This window comes from Acyrthosiphon pisum, chromosome A1, assembly GCF_005508785.2.
Source record: "Acyrthosiphon pisum isolate AL4f chromosome A1, pea_aphid_22Mar2018_4r6ur, whole genome shotgun sequence".
NCBI lineage: Eukaryota > Metazoa > Arthropoda > Insecta > Hemiptera > Aphididae > Acyrthosiphon > Acyrthosiphon pisum.
Genome location: NC_042494.1, coordinates 105,340,551 through 105,358,505, shown reverse-complemented (window position 1 = coordinate 105,358,505; position 17,955 = coordinate 105,340,551). Strand labels below are relative to the sequence as shown.

Here is a 17,955-nt window from a genome sequence, read left to right as displayed (position 1 = left end):
ATTATATAGGTGTATTTGATGTTATTACGACGCGATAGAATAAAAATTTAACGTAAAACATCAGTTTGCATAAATATAACTACAAAATATGTGTACGAATTCAAATATAGTGTTATGTGACCGTAGGCCGAGCGTACATATATACCATACACACACACATTATATATATATTACGTCAAGCAGCCACATGATTTTGTGTACGTATGTCATTGTTTACAGAAATAAAGTGATTATAAAAAACAATAAGAAAGTTAAAGTTAAAATAAAGGAATAACAAGATAGTGTATTATTATATACACTATATTATTAAAGATTATATTATATTTATTACGCGTAAGTGTGCAATCGAAGCAAAAACGTTGTCGACCTATTATTATTATTATTACAGAGTTGTGTGTTTGTGTTGTATTTATATAATGTGATCACGCAGTTTTAAATGTTAATCGTGGCAATAACACTCGAACGAGTATCGCATTACTATCATATTATTGTCGTTGTATTATTATTGTATGGTCGCGAGCATCATATTATTGCAGGACACTTGAAGTGGTTGCCTGCCGTGGCGTACCTGCGTTTATTTGTTCAACACACCGTGTCAAAATCGCGACGTTCTGTAAACACGAATTACATCGCTCGCCGTATATACCGTACATAATATGCGGAAGGCACGTTATGATAACGACGACTCTGCAGCTATAAAAACTGCAGTTAATACTCTGCTGGTCGGGGTGGTCGAATGAAAAACTGTGCGTACACTAGGGAACCAGGGTAAATATAAGTTGGTCACGTCTCCTGTCCACTTTTCGAAATAAAATATAACTGTCTGGTAGACTTACCTATATTAATGTATAATACAGCCTTTGGCAGTGGTGCAGATGATGATATAATGTCGTTATCCTTTTCGCGCACAGACGTAAAACCGCGCGCACAAAAATTGAATGTTGTAAAAAGCGGTGTGCCGAAATGGTGGCCGGAGGGTTAGTAAGAAATTAATGAATAAAAACAATAATATTATTATACGTCAATCGGACTTGTTATTATTATTAATGCAAATTATTGGCCAGTCGTTACGCGTGCGACGACGGGTTCGAGGATTCAGTTACAGCAGGACGAACGACGACGCACCGACGGGTCGGGTCGCGGACACGGACTGAAGAGCGCGGTCTTGAAAGGAGGCGCGGAGGCTGTGCGGCGGCGGATTGGTCCGGGCACGCGTTGGTGAGTAGGAGTGAGAGACCGCGTCGCCGTCGCCGTCCGACCATATAACATGTATAGTGTATACACTTACAAACATTACCACCAGGTATGTGTCAGGTAAGTGGCGTGCACGCACGTACGTGTGTGTGTGTTTGTCTGTGTGTGTGAGCGTGTACTTGTGTGTGAGCGTGTACTTGTGTGTGAGCGTGCGCGTGTGTGAGCGTGCGCGTGTGTTTGTATGCGTCGAATGGAGTTGGTGGGTGTATAACGGGCGAACAGCAACCGGGTTGAGTGTTTTCGAATTCTACACCGAGTTTCGCGCGCATTTGCCCTCGCATCGTCACCGCAGTTCGGAGCTGGGGTTTCAGAACACACGAGGGTAGGGGGCGCGTGCCCTTATCCAATCTTTTTCATTACGTGCATGTATAGTGAATAGTGATGTATATGTGCAGTGTAATCGTATACAGAGTGTACGAGGAGTGTATTGGATATGTGTGTGAGTGAGTGTGTATATTTGTTAGTGCGTATATGCGCATATGTTGCATGAGATATTGTGTACACTTGACGACTACGACAACGTCCAAATGTCAATAATAGGTACTCTATATGACTGTTGTTTGTATAAATAATAAAAAATAGTAATCGGCTGGCGATAAGGTGTTATGCGTATTTACCGTGGGCAAACGATATCGGTTCTTCATACGTGTGTTGTGTGTATATAGCGTATTATAATCCTTCAGTTGTGATATTATTGTTTTTATTTTTCTGGTTTACAGCCACACCGCGTCGGCTTATTGTATATTATCGGCGACGAAGAGTCAAAACTCAAACCAGATTGACACATACGATCACGACTAATGAAAATCTAACCCACGAAAAAAACGTGTACACGACATTTAAACGTGAACGTCGAAAAAATCAAAAAAAAAAAAAAATCTCTCTAATTACTATTTGTATATTAACGTGCACCGTTCGAGATGGTCGTTTATATGTATATATTTTTCGGTGTATGTCGTGACTGTGGAATAAACAAATTATAAGGTTCACAGAGACAACGAAAAAACGCCAAAGTGTATAATACACCTATTATGTTATACAGCGCGAGTTGAAAATTATCGCCTCGCAGTGTTTATAATTATAGACATTCCTTCAGTGAAGTAGGAGGACCGTGTATTATCACGAGTGTGTAGCGTGTTACTAATTCTTTTATGCGGAACGTTGATTTTTATGGTATTTATCTACGTCCAACGATGATAACGCCGATACACGATATATAGTTATTAAAACGGCTTTAAGTTCAGGCGTCAACAGTGAATGTATTTTTTAAAGTAAAACGCATATCATAAAATACATATTATTAATATGTTATATAATTTTAAAAATATATAATATATATGCGAGGAAATGGTATATAAAATAACATCATATAATGCGCGATTAAAAGGGATATAGATGGATAGTTTTCAACGAATTATTTGAAACGCACAGAATTCCGTATCATAATATAAATTATATAGAACGAGTACTGTTTATAGTAAAACAACACTATATGACGTATATTATTAAATTTTGTAAAAAATAAAATGTGCTTATATCCAAACAAGAACCTGCGGTGTATATCTGTAAAACTCGCTATGTATCCTAAAAATCAAGTACCTATACATCTAAAACCAGATATTAGGCACCGACTAAAAGATCTGTTCGCAGGTGCCAGGTATACCTATATTATTTATACGCGGATATTCATCATTACGGTTCGGAGGATGCGACGACTGTTTGAACGACGTAGTTTATAACTTAAACTACAAAACTCATAACGTTAATAACTATACAAACACATAATATTATATATTATATACATAAATGCAATGTACTAGAAGAACGGTTGTCCGTCATTGCGCTCACACGCACATTCCATTCCAACATTCCTATTATGCCAGTGTATATAATACCTATATGTATACGAATTTATATGTTATTGGTGTGCCGCGGTAAACTGCAGTGTCGGACACAGCATATCAATAACTAATAATTGACGCGGCATGCTCATATTATGTATATTATATATAGGTATATATGATTTTTAATTAGATGCTAATCGGATTAAACAAGTTGCGTACAAGCCGTGTACGAAGCGGTCGAATATAATAAAATATAAACTAGGTACCTATATATAGGTATATATTATATTATATAAATTATATTATTAATTATAATATAATGTGAATGTATATAACCTATAACCATAAAAAGTATCTATATATAATATATAATATGTTATTATAAAATACGTGTATGTGACGTGTGTTAAAGTCAAAATATAACTCTGTGTTGGTCCGTCGAATATAATAATATAAAACCTTCCAATATTATTATATTTCCCATGCGTCTGCCCGGCGCCGATCTGCAGCGCGGATTCTTCGTGCCGCCCACAATAACACGCGCACTGTTTTTTATCTGATGCTGCCCCGGTGCAATGCACACAACTGCACGCTTTTGGCCGGTGCGCGAGAGAAAAAAATTGTAGAAACAAAGAGAGAAACACGGATAGAGTAATGGAGACGGTGAAGAGGTGAGCGTATAGGTATGCGTACAACGTTTAACTATATATAATATATAGGTAACTATAATATGAAACACGCATTTTAGTGCAGACGGTTGGAATATTGGAGACTACAGGTATAAGTTCGTCAAAGAGGCCGTCCAACGCGCGTACATATTACATATTATTATATGGCCGAAAAAACTAAATACGTAATTAAAATGAATTGTTTACCTGGTAATTTTGAAGACCGCATCACTATATAATCCGGGGGCAAGGCACGTTGGGACCGATTGCAGGACGAATATAGTATTAAAAAATTGCAACCCGTTTTGACCAATTATTTGTAAGGGAAAATGATCGTTATTATAAAATTGCTATTAAATATTGTTTTTAATTGTTGTTTTTTTTTTTTACAAGTACGCGTGAGCAGTACAACACAAATGCCAAATTATTTTATCACAATCTATAGAAAAAAAAATGTATTCGTATGTTACGATTGGTGCAGCTTATACCCTATCAAAGTATTATATTACTATAATATAAGGTGGTACATATTATAAGTTAAATGAATCCATTATAAATGGAAAAAATTAGGAGGGAATGTCTGGTGAACAACTCTGAATACGAAGAGACGAATGACGATAATGCTCAACAACACAAATGATGCATGCTGTATATGGCCCGCACTCACACAGTCACACAACTATTTAAACAATTTTTACTTGGAATTTGGATACTCCTAAGTCCTAACCGCTATACAATATATAAATATATAATATAATATGCGTAAATAAAATTAATTCTAAATAAGCGTCGTTGAAGTCGCTATTCCTGCTAGAAACCTGTGAATAACACGGATGACTACAGATGTGCATCCTACCTTTACGATCCACCCAGAGTTGATACGGATGAGCAATAGCGGTTTTGACAAATATAAAGGGGGGCGATTTTAGTACCATTTGTTTACAAACTTTGTTGATAATTACCATAAGTTATTATTTGTAATATTTACATATTTAAAGGAACTAACCAAGTTTCAAGGCGATCATTCGCCAGAAAATCACAATTGCGGATGAGGCTCGTTAATTCAGACTAATACGTTGGGTTTAGATCGAAAATTGTGGCCAGAATTTCGTCGCACTGTATATAAAGCACTCATAGATGTTGTCGACCGTTGTCGTAAGAGTGAAGCCGGATTTCCTCTATATACCGTGTCATGAATTGTTGGATATATTGAACTTGTTGATAACGTGTTGTCAACATTTTGTTACTACACAATACAGACACTGCAGTGTTTATTACACCTAAGACCTAACCCAACCCGGCTTGACTACCAATCGGAATAACATCAATGTTAATCGCTCCACGAGAGTATACCACGTTATGGTATACCGGCGTGGACGGTGGTTGCCTATAGGCCGAGCTTATGTACGCATGTAATTGCGTTTGTACTTAGTTTATACTTATTTATAGAATGTATCAGTATGGATTTGTCAGACAGAAAATTGTTGCTGAAATATGTATTGGAAAATTCAGGATAAATCAATATATTGATATTTGATTATGTAAATCGATAAATCGTGGCAAGCTGTGGGTGACCGCGATATTTTCCGACGGTCATTCTTATGAAATACAAGTGGTTGCGGTCATATGATTGCGCCCAATCGTTAACCACGCCGTTTTCACGTCTGCAATATGTGTTATAATATGCATATAGCGTGTTGTGCGCAGTGGACAGTGGAAAAACTACGAGTGTTGATCACCGGCGCGGTCCTACATTTTCCCGTGGATTACGCGCCGGCGTCAAGGTAGAATGCTCAAAGTCACACATATTATTCGCATGTTTTTTGTAGAATAATAGTGTGACGATTTCACACGCCTCTACGGCCGTTATTTATAGACATTTGAATTTATTCTAGGTACCTATATATATCAACGCGTATATTGTAATACGCGGAAAACCTTGGTATAGCTTGGTAACTGCGATATAGGTACCGTGATTACACGCTGTACGACCATTTTTGGTACACTCAACGTTCATTCTATATAACACATAAATATCGAGTTTTGTCGTGCAATATCGTAGTTTCATTTATAAGCAATGAGGCAGTGACACATAATAATAAATGCACAAGTTGTAATAATTGATGTAATTGATGAGAGATGGTTCATTTATAATATAGTCATAATTTTCACGAATCCTATTAAAACGAAGAAAATGTCACGCAAAAATTATTAAATTTATAATGTGTCTTCAAAACCGATCCAAATGGGATGTAAATTTTTTTTCTTTGGTCCAAACGAGTACTGCCCCTGGTCCGGAACGTGATGCAGCAATAGTATCCTCCTCCACCACAAAATATGTTACATAACAATATTAAATATTAAAAATAAGCATTCTGCAGCACATTAGTTAGGTATGTTAACGTATTATGCGAGAGTATACAGTGTTAAGAAGTCTTATATCGTGTACTTACAATAATCAAAAGAGTTGCAAAGAGATTTTTCGTAGGGGAAAATATAATGTGGATATTATAATAAATATACACCAGCAAACCGTGTCCTTACCTGCAAAATAAAAACAATGCGTTAATATAAATAAGACAAAGTATACAATCGTGGACGACGAAGTTAATACAATATATTATTGTAATATAATATGATCAAGATAAAATGCATGCATATAAATATCGTGCGTCTGATTGTTACTACAAGCCGTTCGCATTATATACGTCGCTGCTGCGCAGTGCTACATTAGTTTTTAATACTATATGTAGTCTATAATACATTATTATTTGAACGCGTGTTTTGAATAATATGCGCCCGTTGAAATAATAATATAACAATATGTGTATTGATTATTACGAATATTATAGAAATCGTTTGACAACGATTCGATTTTTTTCTCGTTTGTAGACTTTGTGCATAGCTATTGTGAAAAAAACGTCATATCGACAAAATACAATATATGTATTACTATTATTATTATTGTATTTACTGTAAAATATCACACTCGTAAACCACCATGTTGTGGTTTAAAATATTATAATTTGACCGAAACAAATAAATATATCGGTACGGGTTTAATATACGATTGATAACCATGTTTACGAGACCATAAGACGACGTCTCCCGCATCCATCATGTAAAAATACGAGTTTTTTATCGTTGTCAACAGTTTTATTGTTCGGTCTAAAACAGCTAGAGACGGACAAGAAAAAAAAATGAAAAAAGCGCCCACATTTGCATTTTGACAGATTGGTAAACTGATATGTAACCGAAAATGGTCTAGACAGAAACGAAAACTTCAGCGTTTAGTATCATAATTATTATTATATAATGATTTTAGCTGATTTAGTTGTATGCGTGTAAAATGTATCAGTAGGTACCTTTATCTTTTGAATTGTGTTTGTTAATTATAAATTATAATATTATAATCATTATCAAACGAAAAAAATACACGTGTTTAACATTACAATAATATTCTCACTACACAATAAAATATATTTTCAGCTTACTATTTTTCCACACGCCCGCTATTGGTATTCGCCTTTCAGTAGGAATTTTGTTGCAGGTTACACGAGGTGTGCCCGGGAGATATTATTATTATAATGCACCATAGTGTGTTATGTTTGCGTGCGAATGATACCTTTTATTCAATTATTATTATACACGGAATAATATATTTCGAGGGTTCGTACCCATATTATATAATCCCGAACATTGAAAAGGGCCGACCGCGGCGGACAGACGATCCCAAAAATCCTTTAGACGCGTCTTTTCAATCAAGTGTTTTAGGTATAGGCCGAACCCCGACGAAGGGACTGGTCTCGTGGCCCTCTGTTAGCGAATTCGTCGATATAGGTATATACAACATTGAAGAAAACAAGTATTGTATGCATATGAAAGAAATTGCCATATTCTTCATATAATATTATCGTATGAAGTAGGTAGTAGGTACCCGCTATATCATCGACAGACGACAAGACTACACAATAAAAACATTTTACCAAACGAAAACTCATACACTCTGGCAGCAACACCCTAATAACATCACCCTTGACGTGTATCTGTATTCGGCGAACACATTTTCAAGATAAAAATGACGGACGAAGATCAATGTAAACATATATACATAATATAATATTACTTGTAACTTCCCTTTTCGATAAATATACGTAGATAAAAATAATATTGTATACATAAATAGCAAGTATTATTTATGGACACTTTTTGTAATAAAAATAATATTTTAGAATATCTACTATAGGTATAACATTATGCAGACATTATTATATTGTACCGTGTTCTAAAATATGCGAATAATATTATTTCATCGAAAATATTGTAATATTTCCTTGTTAGATTTATAAGTAAGATATATAGGTAGGTAATACGCTATATCGGTACATTATATTATTACAAATCTATCTGAAAATCACGATTAATATAATATTTTACTACAGCAATACTAGTTTTACATTTAACTGCTGTCTTATTAGTTATTAGTTTCAACAAATTATATACTACCCAAATAGGTTCGTTACCCTCGTGTGCGTGTCGTGGTGCATGGTTCGTATATACATATAAACATATACTCATATAGTCATATAGCGTTAAAAATGTATTATATGCGTTATATTCACACGGTTGGTTTTGAAAATATATAAAATACTAACGAGATACGAAATCTATCCAATATATTCCAATTCGAACAACTTATCTGTATTTTACAAATACTTTTTAACGATAAGCCATTATAATGTGCGTATATATTATATTACATATTTTATGAACAACATATTATTATATTATAAAGCGATTACAAAAACGAAAACAAAAAATGTACGCGAAATAAAACGGGGTTTTATCGATTCCGCCGGAAATTTGTTTAAGTTGATTCCGCCAGATATTTATTTATGTCGATATGTCGTTTAATTAGATCCTGACCTTATATATACAGCGGAAATAATTGGAAACCGTTCGTTTCATAATAATTTCGAGGTCACGAAAGTCATGGATTTTTATTGGTTTTCAACAAGCATCATACGCAACGTTAGAAAAATAAAAAAATAGTGCTATATATTATACTTGAGAAGTACGACTTGGTTTCCAATAAAAAATACTTATTTTCAAATAACTATTCAAATTGGTGTCCACACTTTCCATGAATAAAAATAGGTAATATAGTATTAAAATATGATAATTATGATTTTCCACCAAAAATGTGTGCATCATTTTCATCTTCTTCATTGATGTTGAGTTCACAATTCACTACTATCACTTCTATTAAACTTAATTCAGAATTTTATTCCCGTACAAATACCTAATTTTTTATTAATTGAGAAAGAGATTCAATGTAACACCTATCAAACTATCAAAAAAGCACACTTAAAGCCAAGAGAAACAGCTTAAAGAAACAAGGTGATTTGTGAACTAAAATAATAAACAAATTAAATGACTGCCAAATGTTGAGTTTACAAATCGTGAAAACTGTATATTGTAGGTGAATACCAGAATACCAGATTCATTTTTTTTTTATTAACTTCGACTTATTTGATATTGGTTTAAATTATTATTATTATTATATTAGTACCTATTGGAAAATTCGTACATTACGTACCTACATCTTATTGCTTATACTTATATATACATTGACTAGCAACACGAGTCATGAACGTGTTAAATGTTAACCATACCTATAAGATATTCTAGACACACCTGTCAGTGTAAAATGAAAAGGAAACTAATATCGGTTAATAATTAATATACTATCATTTTTCATCAATAGTCAAAAAAATAAATTTTTACATACCTATAGGTAGTTATATTATAAAAATGAAAGTTCATCGGAATCAATTCGTATGTTACATGTATACCACCCGGGAACCAACTCGTAGGCGTCATTATATTTAAATAATTATTAAGTACCTACAATCAATCAAATTTTTAATAATATTTTTGGTGAATGAATCGAACCAATAGACATATTAAAATAGTATATCACCTATATACAAATAACTATTTTAAAGGAAGTCGCGATTTTGGATGCGCACAAGCGGATGAGTAAACAACTTACTGTACTGTTTTACGTAAAAGCATATAAAAAATGCAATAATAATATCATGCACGGTTGATATTGCAGCCGCAGCGTCATCGCCAACGATCCCTTGTACGGAACAAACAATTAAACAATACCTACATATTATTTTAATTATTATAGTAGGTGTCAGTAAAGCCGTAAGTTGCAGAGCTAAACATACCTGCAGATATTATCTGCTCTACGTTATTATGTATATTTAGGTGCCCATATATATGGTAATATGGTATATATAAACATTCGCACAAGGATAATCTATTGTAACGCTGTGATAAATTTTAATAATTTACAAAGTTTTGTTAAATCTATTTGTATCTGGTAAGAGGGTATCTCAGTATCTGGTGCTCGATTAAATGTAATCGTTATATTTAACATTTAAACTCCTACAGATACACCACTGTGTATAATTTGTAGCATATATAATATAATATTATTATATGCACACTATAGATATAAAAATTACCTAATATTATGTTTGAATCGAGCCAAAAACAAAGATTGCTAGTAAGTAGCTTAAACTATACAGTTATTCAACACTTTTATATACCTAATATGTAATTACGAGTACCGAAATATCTATATACCTATAATATAATAAAATTGAAATGCTGCTAGTTAGTAACCGCATCACTTGAGAACGGTTGGACTTGGCTTATATTTTATTTTAAATGTTTGTTAAAGTCCAAATGAAGTTTATACGCACAGAAAAATAAGAAACATTGCCCAAAAAATTGGAAAAGTTGGCCGAAAAACTGAAATTCCTTTTTTCTATAGGATTTTTCTATACAAGTTTTTGGTTTATAAATGGTTGTCAGTGATTACTGGTTAATTTTTTTTTTAAAGTTACTATCCACTGATTTAAAATAATATCTTTTCTTGTTACTTTTTTTTAAAAAAGCTTAGAACACCATTAGGTACACCAAATATTGAATAACGATTTAAACAAAGTTTGAACTTTAAATCATATAAGAGTTTAAATACGAGGCAACGAAGTGCACGGAGTCAGCTATAGTACTATATAATTTATTATAAGATTAAACAACAAACTTAATTCCAACTAACTCTAGGCGAATACGGAATACTTTTTATAATAACATATAAATATGATATGTCAAACTGTAAATATATCGTTACCAGAGATAAAAATTTCCCTCTTGATAAAGATTTTTCAAAGATTTTGCTAATTATAGCTTGTATGATATTTTAAAGTGCAACACATGTACATGACCACCAGCGAATCTATTCAAATAATAAATTACCGGTTCCTAGGGGCTATCAATGCATCCCCGATTTAAATAGCGTCTTAAATACGATGATCCCTTCCGTCACAATAAGTTAAATTATATCCATATTTATAATGTATACTGTATAGATATTATATAGTAGATACTTGTCTGAATGTACCTATTACTTGGTGAGTACTGTCAGGGTAAAAAGAATCGACGGAGACGATTCTAAGAAAATATTTTGATCGTATATAGGTAGGTACTAGGTACCCATTTAGTTTTATGAAAAAATAGAAACTAGACTCGTACCTATAATAATATATTCTACGGAACACCTTAAATAAAACAAAGCTTTGGCTATTAGTAATACGATACAGACTTGTAAATTGTGTTATTATATGGCTGGACGGACATATAAAATATTTAAACGATCCTTCACAGGATCCGATAAAAGAGTTTTTAAATACCATCTTCTACCTTAATTGTGTACAAGATTATAATAATTCTAACCTAACCATAAGAGATGTATATCACAGGTATGTGCAGCCTAGAGGTATCTAAGGATTTCTTGATGGCAACAACATTAATCAAGATATAATAATTAATAATCGTCTACATGAAAGCTGCGTTATGGATTATTTAATAACTATTTATTTCTGTTATAAGTGACGATAGGCGATAGCATTACTTTATTTTATTCGTAATTAAAATAACGTACACCACAATTATTGTTTTTAATTTTCAGAACTGCAAATTATTATGTTATCCATATCAATAGTTTCTTTTATCAAATACAATGATATACGACGATAACACATTTAACGATTATACTTAAGTACCTATACATGTTTATATTATGTACATATGTTTCAATAATGCCATAAATTAGAATGTATTGACACATTAATTAATTTTTATCGAACTAATACAACAGGTAATACCTAATTAGCAAATACGCTTGGAACATGCATGTAATAAAAACATAATATCCATAACGTAATTAATTAATTATATAATTAAATTATATCCAAGTGCACACATTTTCATTTCATATTTTATAATTTTATATTCTGAACAGAATTTCGAAATTTCGTGTTCATTTCACGTCACAAAAACGTGGATCAATTTATTGATTTTGTTATTCAAAATCAGTAACAACAACGTGTTCCAATGTTCAACAACTGTTATAGAATAACACACATTCCGTCATCAGTTTTGAGTTCGACTGTCGCAACATCCATCCAAGTACAAGCAAGTATAACGTTGCATATGTGTCTCGATTTGCGTTTGTTTTACGTCATTAATATTTAATAGGTACCTACCTACTACCTATTATATTATGAACAATAACGTTAAACATAATGCATAATATATGTAATCACAATTTGTCGATACAGATGAGAGTAGGTATGAGATTCGAAAATTGTATGCACATTTATCATTATATTATAATATTATATCAGAACCAAATAGCATATTGCAACAGGGTTGATAATAATATTATATTATATCATAATATGCAGTGTCTAAAATCACGACAAGGAATTATATAACACAAGCGCCTTGTTAAGAACAATTTCGAGGATCTGGCCAGCCAAGAATATTTTTTTGAGCTTCGAGTTCCTTTTATAAAATTAGTTTTCACACTATAGATACATAAAAAATTCTAAAAATTAGTCTTGACTTCTTGAGTCAATTTGAATTCACAGGTCTGTCGATTGCCAGAGTGGTTTGCAAACACCTACCTATACAATATGCTATTGATTGGGAGAGCGATTGCGCAGTTAAGATATATTAACACAATAATTATTATTTCGAGGTGTTTTCAGGATAGAAAAATTATTTTCCGTTCGGTGCGGAGAATATTTGCATTTCGACCACTGCGAAAGTTGAGCACCCGATCGCCGCTGATGTTGCCCGTTGGCCGTGTCTGATTTGCCGAGGAGCGGACAATCGCGACGGGCGGCAGTACAAACACAATGGTATACGACGAAAGGCCGGACAGGAATGCATGGCGTACACGCATGCGCACATTTTTCAATAAGCGGTTTCCAATACGCATGTACAGGGCGGTTCACGTGATTCGCATAACTCGACGGTTGGTCGTTTCAGCCAACAGCGCCGCGGACGGTTGTCGGTTTATTTTCTCCCCGAGAAAATCTACCAGCGGATCTAGAAGTCTCAATGAAAGCAGGCACGGATCCAGAGCAAAGATCTGGGGGGGGGCCCAACAATTTTTTTACAACACAAATACAATTATAATAAATTATTATCCTTTATTCTTAATAAATAGTAGATATTACGTATAATAATATATTATATTATCAGACATATATTATGTGATTTGAAATATAGTAATATAGTAAGTTTTAGGATCTGTAGAATTATAAAAAAATATGTCTGGGGGGGGGGGGGGGGTCTGGGCCCCTAGGCCCCCCTGGATCCGTCCCTGAATGAAAGGGTACTATGTTTCTTTTTTCAGATAAAGTTTGTTTTAATAATATGAACACAATTTTATTACATATAATTATATAATATCTCAATAAATAAATACGTTCAAACGGGGGGGGGGGGGGCTAAACACCATGGAACGCGCCTGCTACAGATTAAATCACGAGTGACGTCGAAAACGGACCTGAGGACTGCAAAGGAGGAGTACCAGATATCTCGATCATTTATCCGATACAAAATTTTTATAAATATTATAATAGGTTCGATTTTTTGATCAAAACTGTCATTTCGACGCAATTTTGATGGCATCCATAATAATTTGCAACTCACATCCAAAAAACCCCATTTTCATTGGGTATCATTTTTCTCGCTTGGGAGGGGGATTACTGGAACCTCCTGGCCCCCTATCCTGATATGTGCAACGTCGTCAACCACAATAACTCGCCTAAAAGATTACGGAAACGAGTAAGAAAATCGCGATTATACCGCAAGTCACTGGCTACGCGAAAAATAACATCGTGCCTGGAAGATACCTTAGATACCGCAAGTGCATTTATAAGTAGTATTTACGTATGCACTGAATTCTAAGAACACCGCCGAACGGCACGACGAGCGGGACACCGCGGCAGTCGCTACGACCACTCTGTATGATACATGCGGTAACGGTGGAGGTGGTTGGTAAGTGGGGAGTAACGCGGAGTATACGTTAAAAATTAAAGACTCCTCACGATAATAATATTATTGTATACACGCGCGCAGAGGAGCGGCCAGCGTTGGGTGTCTTCCCCACTCCGGCCGCCACCAAGCGGTTTACCTGTGCCGCCGCGACGACACTTGCTCTTTCCTGAATACCTGTGCGTGCGTGTTGACCAGCGCGCAGCGGTATAATAATAATATAGGGTTATAGCTGGTATATACTGTAGGTGAGTTTCGACGGAGTGGTGAGTGGTAACGGTGGTAAAGGGGAAAACCAGTTCTCCCGCCGTCGGCCGTCCACGATCGCCCCTCACGCGGCCACTTCTCTTCGACCGCGGCGGCGGCTCCCATGTCTGTTGTTGTTATTGTATTGTTTTTTTTCTTCTCTTCTCATCGTGCGGGGCTACTGAACCGAGCGGCGATCGCGTCGCGGTACACGAGGCTGAGACCCGTCAAGCCACGATACGCGTGTCGCCATCTGCCGCCGAGCGGTGCTTCAATATTTCAACAACGATTTGTGCAATGCGTACACCTTTATTTTGGTCTTCTTAGTTTCTTTTTTTGATCCAAAATATGATTATTTTGGTAATAAAAAATTTTGGTAATTATTTTGACAAATTATAATGAAAAAAAGGTGGGTAGGTGGATGTCGCTCTGCTGTACAGTAGGGTACAAGTGGGCCACTGTATAATGGATAGTATTAAATTTGAATTCAATGATATAATATCACTGTATAAGAAAAACGATTCTGAGCGGAGACGGTTTGTCAGCCTAGGTATTAGACATACCTATTATAGGTAGGTATACTTATCTATAGTATTAAAAAAAAATTGACCAAAATAGGAATTAAATATTTACGTGGAATCTTGTTTTAAATTTTCAATCCTTAGATATAAAAGTTGAAAATTTTATAAATTTTAACTACAAAATAATTATTCAATTTTAAATTTGATAAATTTTGTCAAAATTCGATCTTTAAATGCTTATAAAAAAAAATTGTGCCTATGTATTTTTAATATTTTTCAATTGCTATTGTAACAATATATCAGGAGCCTTGTATTAAATTTTTACACTTTTTGGCCCAACAGATAACACTTTATTGATATTTATAGAAAAAAAAACTAAAAAAAAATGGAAAATGAAAATGTCTCTAAACAGTTCAAAATAAATCAAAATATTTTTAAAATGTTATCGTGTATAGAAAATGGAAATATAAACAACCATTGAAAATTTCATGTATCTACGGTCATTTGTTTTAAAGTTACACCAAAAGCCAAAATCGATTTTCTCGAAAACAGATTTTGCGTAAAAATTCCCGTTTTTCCTTAATTTTTCTTTTGTTTTTCCCGGCGCTTTTGAAAACTACTGGGAAATTTAAATTTTGACCTCCTCGATGCACCAACGATATTCACTTTCTGATCGAACAAGATACTGAAGTTGAAAATCGTAGCATTATTTCGACTACTTATCGTGTACACAGACACAAAAAAAAAAATAAAAAAAAAAACACACATCATTGTAAAATCAATACATTCATCGTTCCACTCAGAATCTAAAATGATTGCAATTAAATATGACCGACTTAAATCTTCGCTGAGTAGGTATATTTTCTATTGTAACCCACTAAACCTCCAATAAATTTAAAACTAACGATTTGATCGGCAAAAATGAGCAATTTTCATGAAAAATTCGTTCATCGGTCGAGGTATACGAACACCTCGTTATATTATAATGGGACGTTGGAGCATATTTATCGTGGGCCGTGTGTGGTATTTAAAAGTATTTGGCGCGCCGAGAAAATTTCGTAGTATAATTTTTTAGTTCAACTGCACTATTGTAGCCTGCGATTTAATAATTTGTAACTATATTTTATGGCAAAGTTTCAATCGGTTTCACTAGGGAAAATAACTAGCATATAATTACCAGTACTTGTGTTAGTTCAAGTGCATACAATATTATATAATAACATAGGAACGTGAAAGTGCATATAATACATATGTAAATATAAATCAAATAAAATTATTATGACAACACGACTGTCACAATATTAATGTTGAAATCAATAAAATCTAAATAAACAATTTTAAAAATCATGTAAAATGTATAGGTAAGAAAAAGTAAAACGAAAGGTTTCGTTTATACTAGCTAAAAGCTATGACGTTTAAAAATGTTTCTCAGTACACCGCGAGTTATATTTTGTGCCGATTATTATATATTTTTCCGGCATAGCTCTTTGCGTTTCGCTAATCCAACTGAAACCCATACAGATATAAATGGTACGTAAAATATTATTATTTATTTTTTTTACAAATAGTTTTATACCAACCGAAAGATGCGGTGATTATTGTAAATTGTAAATCTATAATAGTCACGACTGAACGAGGGTCGTGTTTTGGCATGTCGTATGTTATAATATGTCTTGCACTGTGCTATAATTATTTTCTATCGGACCGCAGTAAATGCAGTTAAGTATGCAATTTAAGTACAAAGGATGTTTTTTTTCTAAACTTGTGCATAATAATAAAAAAAAAATAATACAAACTGGTTTCCATTTTAGTCGTGTTTCTAATAATATTTTATTCGTACAATAATTAGATATAATATATAGGTATTATAGGCGTACTATTATTTACAATTTAGCGCGACGCGTTGCAGTCGATTGTAAGTTGTAACGATATATCATATTATTAAATGTACCGCACGGATGACGAGCTTGTTGATGTGTGTTGTACAATATAATAATAATAATATAATATGGTCATAATTATATCTTTTCGATAATAATACACGTTGCTCGATATTAATGGCAATAATGATTCTTTGTGTCATATTTCGACTTTCGTAAATTAATATTAATTAAAGAAATACACATAAATGTATATAATATCATGTACCATGTGCGCATGTACAGTAATGAGTAGTCGTTTTATTATTATTATTATTATTATAGTCGTACGACGCGATGTCAATTATTAGTCACTGTTATATCTCAACCGAAATGAAGCTATATAATGTGTTATAATTAAAACGTGTTGATTAACGTACTATTTCTTGCAAAGTGCATTGGCGTTCTGATGAAACGTCTAGAAAATATACATACCATTCTGCATAAATAATATAAATATAATATTCTTATATTATCTATGCCATTCTGCTGGCATCCACTAAAACGGAACAAACGTCGTCGGTCGAAATAACGACAACAATCATAATGATTATTACACACAGGAAGTATAACGCGGGCAACACGTCGGAAACGTTTCGGATATTATTATTAACATTATCGTGAATTTTTTTTTAGGAAATAATTCACCAAGGTATGAATCACCGGTAGAGCGCGCCACTTATTAGAACTCGTATTTTTATATTCCCACTCAAGGCGTAAGACCGAGCAACACATTTCACAGCGGTTTGAAATAATAACAATATTATGTACCTAATATATTATTATTATCCCTCTGTCTGAACACTTAAGACTATCTATAATATCATTAGTATGGATCTCGCGCGTTTAAATTAAAAACATATTCACTCAATACGATTTGCGACCAACTCTTAAAATAGATAAAATAATCAATAATCTTGTAATAGAGGAAAATGTCACCGTCGTATTAATACATGACGAGCAAACGGTCAAGGAAAACAACATCTACTACTAACTGGCAAAAACACATTTATTGAATTACCATCAATAACGACGATCATAAATAATAACAATAATTTTTTTTTTTATGTGGGAG

At 33.6% G+C, this 17,955-nt stretch overlaps 1 protein-coding gene across 3 annotated transcripts in view; it reads right to left on the bottom strand.

Annotated features, from left to right (window-relative positions):
* Positions 1 to 17,955, bottom strand: part of LOC100168353 (epidermal growth factor receptor) — an 84,691-nt gene that overhangs the window by 35,689 nt on the left and 31,047 nt on the right. The window contains exon 1 of one of the 3 annotated variants that reach the window (XM_016805818.2): positions 837 to 1,251. The exons of 1 other annotated variant lie outside the window; for it this stretch is intronic. The gene's annotated coding sequence lies outside the window, so the exon portion shown is untranslated. Of the gene's footprint in view, positions 1 to 836; positions 1,252 to 17,955 lie in introns of those variants that run through there. One more of the 3 variants, XM_008186529.3, reaches the window with a different exon arrangement.